This window comes from Aristolochia californica, unplaced genomic scaffold (assembly GCF_029961685.1).
Source record: "Aristolochia californica isolate CCGP_79_NKW_82.1479 unplaced genomic scaffold, dmAriCali1.0.hap1 SCAF_14, whole genome shotgun sequence".
Taxonomy (NCBI): Eukaryota; Viridiplantae; Streptophyta; class Magnoliopsida; order Piperales; family Aristolochiaceae; genus Aristolochia; species Aristolochia californica.
In genome coordinates, this window is record NW_027181815.1 from 8,494,592 (window position 1) to 8,505,143 (window position 10,552).

The following is a 10,552-nucleotide window of genomic DNA, read 5'->3' on the forward strand; positions in this document are numbered from 1 at the left end:
TCTGAGTACTTATTTGGCATATGTGCTCCGATTAAGAGAGAAATACTTCATTGACTTAATGTAATTGGAGTACATGAACCCCAATTTATAATAGAGGAAAGTAGTAAAGTCCAATTACAATTAAACTACCTTTGTCCCAATTACACCCAAATTCTAACACTTAAAGATAAGTCCTAGCATAATTAAATAAATCAACATATATGAAGACTAACATAATTAAAACACCTTTAAACTGAAACACTTCTGCGAGACCTCCTTCCATAATAATTGTGGCTCTGTAAGACTTCTTATTGTGAGAGTCATGTAAGACTCTTCCATATTTGCTCTTCAACACTCCCCCTCAAGGTGGAGTTTATAACTTCAGCTTGCACTGAAAATGATACTTGGTTTTCAATTTTCTTTTGCTAAAAAAAATTCTTGGCAAATACAATTCTTCATAGATGCAAAAACTTCATCTTTTGTTTTCCCTTTTTCTTGAATATTTTAGTCATATAAAACTTACCACAACATATGGAATAAAATACCTCTTTCTTGTACTTCTTCTTCGACGCCCCCCCCCCCCCCTCAAACTGGGAGGTAATGACAGTGATCTCAACTTGAAACAAATAGCATAGATGTTGTAATAAGCTCCTCCATCACAGTGTCCCAATCTGGGCATCAACTCTCAAAGGTAGAAATGGGTGATAAGTGGGTAATGTCTATCACATTCACAAGACGATGATAAAAAACCCACGAATACATATGAAAGTCTCAATGGACTTAAAACATCCCTATATATATATATTCAATATCTCCATATAAAAACTCAGATCAATGACTTACAAATATTTCTTTTGATACACAATTATCCATATAAAATCTCGTTCTTAATATTATAAAATGGCTTGAAAGTTAAATTTTTTTGTTGCTACTTGAACCTCTCTTGTAGTCTAACCTTTACTACTTCAAATATTGATTTCTTTTTGTAGATAACTTCAATTTAAAAAATTCATTTTCCTTGAAAAGTAGACGTATAGAGGTGAAAACGCAAAGAAAACAATGGGTATAGGGACAGAAAAGAGAAAAAAAAGATAAATATAAACCTAAACCTAAACTGTTAGAGATAATAGATCAGAAAATGATCACTTTTTCTCTGTGGGTTGACTAAGTCAACTCACAGAACCTGCTCTGACACTATGTTGAATTTATGGAAAAAAAATACTTCATTGACTTAATGTAATCAAAGTACATGAACCTCTATTTATAATAAAGGAAAGTAGTAGAGTCTAATTACAATTAAACTACTTTTGTCTCAATTACACCCAAACGCTAACACTTAAAATAAGTCATAGCATATTAAATAATTCAACATATATAGAAGACTAACATAACTAAAACACCTTTAAAATGAAACTCTTCTGTGAGACCTCCTTCCATAATAATTGTGACTCTGTAAGACTTATTATTGTGAGAGTTATGTAAGACTCTTCCATATTTTCTCTTAAACAACTCCATTTTGTTGTGGCATTTGGGCACAAGAAGTTTCGTGTAGAAGGTCATGAGTTTGAAAATAAGCTTAGAATTCTTAATTGACATATTCTCCCTCATTATCAGATCAAAATCTGAATTTTAGATGAGAATTGTGTACGAACCATTACATGAAAGGATTGAGAGACACCAAAGACATTATATTTATGTTTCAATAAGTATAAATAAGTCATTCGAGTATAATCATCTACAAATGAAACAAACCATCAAACATTAGAAGAGGTGGTAGTAGGAGAAGGTCCCCCAACATCAGAGTGAATTAAGGCAAACAAAATTTCACTTTTATGCAAGCTTACCAGATAAAGTACACAATAACTTTTGGCCAAAATGCAAGTATGACATTTCAAGTCTGATTCACGCAACTGTGAAAATAAATATGGAAAAAAATACTTCATATACCAAAGAAAAAACATACCCAATGATCTCTATGGTGAGAATATCATGGAGAAGACAAAAGGTGGGATAGATAAGTGTAACACAATTTAATTCCTCAGAAGCTTGACCAACTGACATTAATTTATTTAAGAAAGATGCAACTAGAAAATTATTAGATAAGGAGAGTGAGAGTGATAAAACAACAGTTCCAATTTCTATAATTAGATGTATAACTCCATTAGCATTTGCAATACAAGTTTGCCTTGTTAAGTAATTTTGATAAGATCATTTAAATCACATGTCATGTAGTTGGTTGCCCCTAAGTCAATTATCCAACCACTGTAATCACTCCTTTTAGAACTAAGTACTGCGTACCCATAGTTATCCTGTTCATTAAGCGTATCTTTTGACGATTTGATTTGTAGGATAAAAGATAATTGAGGTTTTGTGTTCGCTAGAGTAGCCCATCATGAGCCTCCATTGGAGGCAACTTCAAGTTGTTTCCGAACCTTGAATTTGTTCCACCATTTTGGATACCTATGTAACTTAAAATAAGTTTCACGAGTATGTTTCATTTTTTACAATAAGTACTTCATCCTTTCGATTTTCCTTTTGCCTTAGAAGTGGTATTCAATTTTCAGTTCCATATAGAAAGGAATATCTAGAGGGGAGATGATTGTTGTTGTCCCATTTTGATTCCTTTATAAGTCATAAAAACACTAACCATATTTTCTGTTCCCGTTATCATTACTTCATGTCTCATATCTTCTCTTCACATATAAGCATATGCTTCTATCGTAGGAAATGATTGCAATTTTAGCACATTACTCCAAATCTTATTTAGTCGATCATCCAACCCATAAAAAAAGTATACACGCTATCTTCTTGTAAGATGAAATTATATTTTGATATATTAACCTCACACTCCATTAGGTTACGTCGACGAAAATCATTTCTCTCCATAAGCCTTGAAGATCATTGTAATATTTGTCAATAGATCCTTTGGCTTGTCTCATTCTAGTCACCCGTCTTTTTAAATCATATACTTGGGAAGCATCAGTTCCATTATAAAAGGTTATAGCAATAGAATTCCATACCATTTTTATAGATGGAAATCGAATAAAATTGCTCATTAGGGATGGGTCCATCGAGTTGATTAACCACCCTTTACAATTGTGTTTTTGGTCTCCATTTATGAAAACTTGGGTTTGTCGGTTGAGACAATGGAAAATCTCCACTAATATATCCCAATTTATTTTTATCAAAGATATACATCTCAACAATTTGGGACCATAAGACATAATTGGTTTTATCCAGCTTCACACCGATTTGTGAAGCAGAAGAGTCAAAGCTTGGTAGAGGAGTATGAGTTTGAGTCAAGACCTGTGTGGTCCTTGTCACCAAGTCTTCTAAGATAGATTTTGTACTCATTGTCCTTTTTTTAAGCTTGGGATATGAATCAAACAAATTATCCTTTGGAGTTCTATTCCCTTACCCAATAAAATGGAGGAATACTAAAAAAAAAAAATAGTAGAGGAAGTGACACTTATGAATGTGGAGGATTAGGACTCATTCATAAAAAAAACATACGAGTTAAGCCAAAAGAACCTCTATTTCCAAACCAGATAAATATATCAATAATCGCATTTGTAGACAAACCATTCGTTGCAAATGCTCTAGCTTCGTTCCAAGTGCTCTCTGACTACATAAGATAGGGTGCAGATAATTCATCAATACGTCACCTAAGTCTAGGGACATGGAGCTCTTTGCCATACGTCACCTAGGGCAAACTCAAGGACTTCACTCATAAGTGTAAAATTTCGTTAAATATTTCTTTCTTATTCATCATTTCATACAAATACATCCATATTTATATACAAATATTACAAGTAAATTAAATCGGTCTCTTGGATCATCTCCAAAGCTATTGATACGGAGGACTTCTTCCTTCTTTTTTATAGACGTGGAAGACAGTTCGACGGAGGAAAAAGTCCTCCTATGGAGGATCTCACGCCAACAATCCCCCTCAAGTTGGGCATTAGAGATCTATACACACCAACTTTATGGGGACAGTTGGCGTGAGATCCTCTAGAGGAGGACTTCTTCCTCCGTCTAACTGGTTAACCTAGCTCTGATTCCATGTAAAATTTCTGTAAATCTTTCTTTTTTATTCATCATTTCATACTAATACATCCATATTTATATACAAAGATTACAGCTAAATTAAACTAGTCTCTCGGATCATCTTCGAAGCTATTGTTACAAATGACTTCTTATTCCATTTTTTACGAATCTGGAAGACAGTTTGATAGAGGAAAAACTTCTCCTCTTGGAGGATCTCATGCCAACAATAAGTACTTCCAACAGCTCATCTCCAACGTTGATTATTGCCACCAGAATTTGAAACCAGAGAATCTCCTTATAGACGATAACGAGGACCTGAAGATTTTTGGGCTCTCGACGCTGTCGGAGCAACTGCAAAAGGACCTATGGAGAAATAGTCTCTACGCCTATCCAGAAACAAACCTACGCCGATCAACGGTGGAACTGTCTATTTCTATTTTTGTTTCCGGAGACGATGACTTCTCACTGCGAGAAAGTCTGCTCTGACCACCACCGGTACTGTTACTCTTTACTAGAAATTTCACCCAGAATCATCGTTGTCAGGATGAAGAGGAATCTCATACAAATCTCAAACTGAACACAACGGAGGGATCGACGATAGGTTCAGAGTTTGATGGTGAACCTGAACTGAGTGGGTTGGATGCATGATTCATCATTAGATTTTATGGTAGAGGTGCCAGTTTTACAGTCATGGAGGAGTTGTCCATCGTTGAGCATATAGGTGTCTCTCTCTCTCCTGAAAAACATGGGATCCACAGCCTCAACGTTCTAGAATCCATCAGCACAAAACCTCATGCTCTCCTGCATGCAAATGCAATCATTGGTCACCAACACCTGGTACTTGGGGTTTTCTTCCTTGGTGGCTTGGGAAGATATGAGATACAATCGGTGGACAATGATTGCATTTGCCACTGTGAGAAAGTCTGCTCTGACCACCACCGGTACTGTTACTCTTTACTAGAAATTTCACCCAGAATCATCGTTGTCAGGATGAAGAGGAATCTCATACAAATCTCAAACTGAACACAACGGAGGGATCGACGATAGGTTCAGAGTTTGATGGTGAACCTGAACTGAGTGGGTTGGATGCATGATTCATCATTAGATTTTATGGTAGAGGTGCCAGTTTTAGAGTCATGGAGGAGTTGTCCATCGTTGAGCATATAGGTGTCTCTCTCTCTCCTGAAAAACATGGGATCCACAGCCTCAACGTTCTAGAATCCGTCAGCACAAAACCTCATGCTCTCTTGCATGCAAATGCAATCATTGGTCACCAACACCTGGTACTTGGGGTTTTCTTCCTTGGTGGCTTGGGAAGATATGAGATACAATCGGTGGACAATGATTGCATTTGCCACTGTGAGAAAGTCTGCTCTGACCACCACCGGTACTGTTACTCTTTACTAGAAATTTCACCCAGAATCATTGTTGTCAGGATGAAGAGGAATCTCATACAAATCTCAAACTGAACAGAACGGAGGGATCGACGATAGGTTCAGAGTTTGATGGTGAACCTGAACTGAGTGGGTTGGATGCATGATTCCTCATTAGATTTTATGGTAGAGGTGCCAGTTTTAGAGTCATGGAGGAGTTGTCCATCGTTGAGCATATAGGTGTCTCCGTCTCTCCTGAAAAACATGGGATCCACAGCCTCAACGTTCTAGAATTCGTCAGCACAAAACCTCATGCTCTCCTGCATGCAAATGCAATCATTGGTCACCAACACCTGGTACTTGGGGTATTCTTCCTTGCCGGCTTGGGAAGATATGAGATATAATCGGTGAAGCGAAGTACAATGAGGATCATATGATCGGTGATCTTAAGAAGCAGACATGAATGAGGGCTGACAAGATATTCAGATTCAGAAGTGGTATGTGAAGTCACTACTTCAAGAAGCAGTACACGTCCACGACAAATCTGTTCACGTGGTAAAAAAATCAGTCTGGACGCACCTTGGTGAAGATGATTCCGCAACGTCAGGATCACATCCTACTATCCAAACAATCCAGCTAGCTTGAGGGATCAGCAAGGTGTTGGCCTTCAACTTCTTCTTGGTAATGGGAGTTTTGACCGCCTTTCTTCTTCTTCGCTGAATCAATATACTGGTGGTTCGAGAAGAACCTCATTGTCGATATGCCTCTCTATCAGAGCAAGAGATCTTGTTCAACTCTTTGGGTTATGCACCCACTCTAATGCCATGATAAAACAAAGACTCATTTTTTCTCATACTCCTTCACTTTGATTTACAATGTATATATAACACAATACAAAGAAGAGTAATTCAATGATGACAGGTTGTTTCAATGATTTTATCAATAACATGCAAGACTTCAGTTCTTGGGAGGATAAGCTTTCATTAACATCATCTAAGCATCGCTTCTAGGGGATATTTATAGAACTAAAAAGACAACTGACCATTTTTTTTCCGTTGGAGGTCAAGACCCCTCAACCCAACCTGGAGGTCCTTCAGGGTGCCTAAAAAACAGGCTAAAAGAAGCTCCTTAAGCAGTAAAGCCGAGTTGGGGTACAGTTGAGAGCAACTTAAGTTATTGCTAGAGCTCAAGTTGGCTCAAACTATCCTAGATTTGATTCGACCCTAACAGGAGAGCATTGCACTTTTAAGCTTCAGCTCAAGTTGACTCTGAGCTGGACTCAAGTTAACTCGAGGCAAAACTTAAGAACTTAGAATTTTTGTTCTTGATGAGTCATATTTTTCTATGACCAATTCATTTTAATTCCCCCTAACTTATGTTCCCCTCTTGGATTGTTTATGCAAACTTGGGGAAGTAAACTAAATAGGGTTTAAGGAGGATATCTTTACCTTTAATAAAAGGGCAAGGGAGGAAGCTCTAGATGGTTGGGGAAGGAAGCAACACCTTCCCTCCCCCTATCCTACAGTAACCAGGGGATGGGCTTCCGCAATTTTCTTTACTCAACGAAACTGCATTCTTTGACATCCAAATTGAAGCAATCTAGAAGGTCGAGCATTCTCTCTGATCAACCTTCTCTTGTTGTTGTCTTCATCTTTGACTGTCTTGTTTCTCATCGTTGCCGACAACTAACCCTAACACAACCTCCTTTAGTTGGTTGTTTATCTCCTCCAATGAACCTTATGTCCTTGAGGTTTAGTATGAGAGAGAGAGAGAGAGAGAGACCTATAAAATGAGAAAGTATACCTTATCATGGCCTTTCTTTCTTAGTTGAATCAAAGTTCTGATCACATCTCCACCAATTGGTACATTCTCATCTGAATGTAGGTTGATTGTGGGCTCTCTAGGAGTGTCTTAAATCCTTCAATGATCATGCATGAGAGTTGAGGGAAGGCTTTCACATGAGTCAAGAAATGGACCAATGGTGAGAGAGGAGAGAGGAAGAGAGTCGATTGGTTGAATTGTTGAAATCTCGGGTTGTTAAAGAAGAGGGGTCCAACATTGAGAATGGAAGGGGAAGAGTCATTGAGAGGAACAAGAGGTAGGATTAGGGTTTTCAGGTTCAAAGAAGTGTAGTGAATGTAGAGAGGAGTTGTGTGGGTGTATAATTGGAGTAAGGGAAGGACTTGGTGTCAAGAGGAGAAGATAGGAAGGTAATTTTGGTTTGGAGAGTGGTAATAAAAGATGGGTGTAGGATGGATTTAGAGTTCTTATGGGGAATGGGAATGAAGAGGTATCATGCAATGGTTAGGGTTTGAAGAAGGATGGAGATGGTAGAGAGAATGATAGTGGATGTGGACTAGAAAAAAGGAGGTTGGGACAAGGAAGTGGAGGTGTGAACCGCACAAATATTATGCAGAGTTAAAAAGCCTTAATGAAGATTTGCTTTTGCTTGGTTCGTAACAACTTAGCTCATTACAATTAGACTCTACCAACCCTAAGGTTTCCTACTCCCTTAAACCCAAAACTACCATTACTTAGACACCTGCTCTATTAGACTCCTATTGCTCGAGGACTTCTTCCTAATCTTTAATCAAACTAACCTATGTTGACTCTACCTCTACTTAGCCCATGAAGTGGCTGAATATCTTGCTCGACTTAGCTTTATGTTTACTTGACATTGATCTATATTACATTGTTCCCTCACTATTCAAACTTATATTATTAGATTCTAGGGTTTCATGACTTAAGAAGGTTTATCGTGGTAAAGGAGAAGGAGGAGGAGAAGAGTAAATAGAAGACCAGGAGAAAGAAAAGTGGACATGAGAAGAGAAGTTAGGGAAACAAGAGGAGAAGAGGCTCAAATGTGACTTTCTAGAGAGAGAGGAAACCTTTTGGTGATAAGAGGGTGGCTTCAGGGAATGGAGGTCTCATAGAGAGAGAGAGAGAGAAAAAAAAAAAGAGGAGAACTTATGATCGGTTGTAAGGGGCCTTGGGGGTTGATCGAGTGAGGTGAGTGTGAGCTTGGTGGTGGTGCTTGATGGTAGGAATGGAGGATAATCTTGTGTATGAGGGTAGAGCTTGTGTGAGCTAAATTTTTCGTTGAGATTTTTTATACACTTACTCAAACTTTTTGCCCCTTTTGACATCGTCAAAATTTATATAGATTATAGGTGTGTTCTCCTTGTAATTTTTTAATGCTCTCACTCTTGCTCGCATTTACATTCTCTCTTACTCCCCCATATTCTTGGTTTATGACCATATTATTCTTCGTTTATGACAGTATTTAATCGATGTTCCCCTTTTTAACAATTAACTTTTTTATCCTCTTGGTGTCAAAATTGGTCAATGTTTTTCATGAGTAATGACTCATGTTTTTTAAGTGTAGGTAGTAGATAACCTCTAGTATTTCTTCAATTTTTTATATTTTATTTTATTACTTCTTAACAAACATCAGTCATTTTGAATGAATTTTCTTTGTAGCCCTTGTATTGGCCTTTAAAACTTTATTCCCTCTCTTTAATAATTTTTTTTATCGTCATGGTGTCAAAAAGTGATCAATGTTTTTTATGAGTAATGACTCATGTTTTTACAAGTCTAGGCAAATAACCTTTAGTATTACATCAATTTATCATATTTTATTTGATCACTTCTAAACAATTATCAATCATTTTAAATGATTTTTCTTTGTTGCCCTTGCATTGGCCTTTTAAAAAAAAAATCATCTTCTTATACATCTTGTGAAAATGTCTAGTAATGAAGCTCACTTCATCTTAGTTATCTTCACTAGTGCTATCATTCATGTTCAATTTTGTCTTTTTAGGTTGCTCTTCTTCCTTTTCTTCCGATTCCATCTCCTGTTGAAGGAGGATGCCTAATAGCTCTTACGAGTTTATGGTCCTAAAGTTAACATTCTCCACAATGACAGTCTTCTTCATGTCTTGAGAATCTTGTTGTTATGCCTATAAAGGGGAATTTTCTCCCAAGTATGTTCAACTCCCTAATGAGTTTAGAGGCCTATTTATAAGATTCTTAGCCAAATTGGCTGTTTTTTTACCACTTTAAAAAAACTACAAAAAGTGTTGATCACTCAATGCAAAGGTATGATTGATCAACCGTGTACAATGGTATATTTTTTGAGTTCCCTAAGCTTATTAATCGATCAGACCATCACTGAACGAGTTTTTAACTTTTTATAGAACTTATTGATTGATCATGCCTCATCGATTGATCGGTAGCTAAGTAGCATTTTATATGATCGGTCATGCTTTAGTAGATTATCGATCATGATTTTAACTTCTTCTTGATTGCTTTTTTTATGATCGATCATGGTTTATAAGTTCGACCATAATACATTCTAGATGATCGATCAAGCATATACCAATTGATTGGTCATGCTATATGCCAATATACTAAATTTGAATCCTAAGCATGATATAAGCTATACTAAAAGATTTAACAATTATAAATCGTTTTTATGCATCAATAAAATATGGTTTTGAAATATTTCATGTCTTAAAGCTCCAATACTCTTTAGTACCTTAGGATTGAAATTTGGTTAACTGTCCTCATTTTGTTGAATATTTAATAGTAACAAATCATTTATTATAATTCATTTTAAAAAATAATTAATGATTTCTAAAATTTAATCCTTTTAACTGAAATAATCAAATAATTGTATAAAAATAAATAAAATTATTAAATTATATTAATTTAAATAAGTATTCTTAATTTAAATAAATTGAATATATTTCAAATTAATTTTAACTTAGTATATTTATTAATTCTATGTTATTATATTATTATTATTATTATTTAAAAATAAAAAAATTTATTTATTTTTCTCATTTTGCTTCTATCTCTATCAATTATTGTGTAAAAAATGGTTCTTGGACCCTATTGAAAGAAACCCATTAACCTGAACTTATTTAAAGAAATTTTAGTCCTCAAAGATAAAGGAATCTAATATTAAATAATTATAAAGTAGTTATTTGTGCAATCTCACTAACCCACTAGGATTCTAGACCGTAACGTTTAACCCGGAAGGGTCTTTCAGTCATTCAAGAAATGGACCGCTGAACGGAGTCTCCAGCTCCACCGTCCTCATAAATATTAAAAGCATTACAACCGAAAAGAGCAAAGCTCTTCACTATTCA